This window comes from Schistocerca cancellata, unplaced genomic scaffold (genome assembly GCF_023864275.1).
Source record: "Schistocerca cancellata isolate TAMUIC-IGC-003103 unplaced genomic scaffold, iqSchCanc2.1 HiC_scaffold_944, whole genome shotgun sequence".
Classification (NCBI taxonomy): Eukaryota; Metazoa; Arthropoda; class Insecta; order Orthoptera; family Acrididae; genus Schistocerca; species Schistocerca cancellata.
In genome coordinates, this window is record NW_026046952.1 from 40,001 (window position 1) to 41,701 (window position 1,701).

The following is a 1,701-nucleotide window of genomic DNA, read 5'->3' on the forward strand; positions in this document are numbered from 1 at the left end:
AGGCTCCACTCCTGGTGGTGCCCTTCCGTCAATTCCTTTAAGTTTCAGCTTTGCAACCATACTTCCCCCGGAACCCAAAAGCTTTGGTTTCCCGGAGGCTGCCCGCCGAGTCATCGGAGGAACTGCGGCGGATCGCTGGCTGGCATCGTTTATGGTTAGAACTAGGGCGGTATCTGATCGCCTTCGAACCTCTAACTTTCGTTCTTGATTAATGAAAACATACTTGGCAAATGCTTTCGCTTCTGTTCGTCTTGCGACGATCCAAGAATTTCACCTCTAACGTCGCAATACGAATGCCCCGCCTGTCCCTATTAATCATTACCTCGGGTTCCGAAAACCAACAAAATAGAACCGAGGTCCTATTCCATTATTCCATGCACACAGTATTCAGGCGGGCTTGCCTGCTTTAAGCACTCTAATTTGTTCAAAGTAAACGTGCCGGCCCACCCAGACACTCAATAAAGAGCACCTTGGTAGGATTTCAACGGGGTCCGCCTCGGGACGCACGAACACGCACGAGGCGGTCGCACGCCTTCGGCTCGCCCCACCGGCAGGACGTCCCACGATACATGCCAGTTAAACACCGACGGGCGGTGAACCAACAGCGTGGGACACAAATCCAACTACGAGCTTTTTAACCGCAACAACTTTAATATACGCTATTGGAGCTGGAATTACCGCGGCTGCTGGCACCAGACTTGCCCTCCAATAGATACTCGTTAAAGGATTTAAAGTGTACTCATTCCGATTACGGGGCCTCGGATGAGTCCCGTATCGTTATTTTTCGTCACTACCTCCCCGTGCCGGGAGTGGGTAATTTGCGCGCCTGCTGCCTTCCTTGGATGTGGTAGCCGTTTCTCAGGCTCCCTCTCCGGAATCGAACCCTGATTCCCCGTTACCCGTTACAACCATGGTAGGCGCAGAACCTACCATCGACAGTTGATAAGGCAGACATTTGAAAGATGCGTCGCCGGTACGAGGACCGTGCGATCAGCCCAAAGTTATTCAGAGTCACCAAGGCAAACGGACCGGACGAGCCGACCGATTGGTTTTGATCTAATAAAAGCGTCCCTTCCATCTCTGGTCGGGACTCTGTTTGCATGTATTAGCTCTAGAATTACCACAGTTATCCAAGTAACGTGGGTACGATCTAAGGAACCATAACTGATTTAATGAGCCATTCGCGGTTTCACCTTAATGCGGCTTGTACTGAGACATGCATGGCTTAATCTTTGAGACAAGCATATGACTACTGGCAGGATCAACCAGGGAGCTGCGTCAACTAGAGCTGAGCAGCCGGCCGCCCGGGAGTGTGTCCCAGGGGCCCGCGCGAACACGCAAGCGTCCGCTCAATTATTCTGCAAACAGGAGGAGGCTGAGCTCCCCTGCACAATACACCTCGAAACCCTCTCAGGTCCCGGCGGCGCGCAGCGCCGTCCTAAGTACTTGGTCGGGTTCGAGAGAGGCGCAATCGCCCGGAGTTAGGCGAGTAGACGCTTTAGGTGCGACCACCCGTGCTCCCAACTGAGCTTGCCGCTGCCGACAGAGGCCCGGGAGCGTGCTGTCGTGGCATTGCCGGCGGAGACAACACGCGCCACCTACGGTGACCGGCAGCTCCAACGCCAGCGCCACAGAAGGGCAAAGGCCCCACGTGGGTGCCGAAGCGAACTCTCCCAGCACAGCGCACGTGCCAACACGTCT

General features: G+C 54.6%; 1 non-coding gene across 1 annotated transcript in view; it reads right to left on the reverse strand.

The window, feature by feature from the left end:
- LOC126149678 (small subunit ribosomal RNA) overlaps positions 1–1,272 on the reverse strand; it is a 1,907-nt gene extending 635 nt beyond the window's left edge. Inside the window, exon 1 of the ribosomal RNA XR_007531037.1 lies at positions 1–1,272. This exon is cut by the window's left edge and continues 635 nt beyond it. This is a non-coding gene — a ribosomal RNA (small subunit ribosomal RNA).
- Between the last annotated feature and the right edge of the window lie 429 nt (positions 1,273–1,701).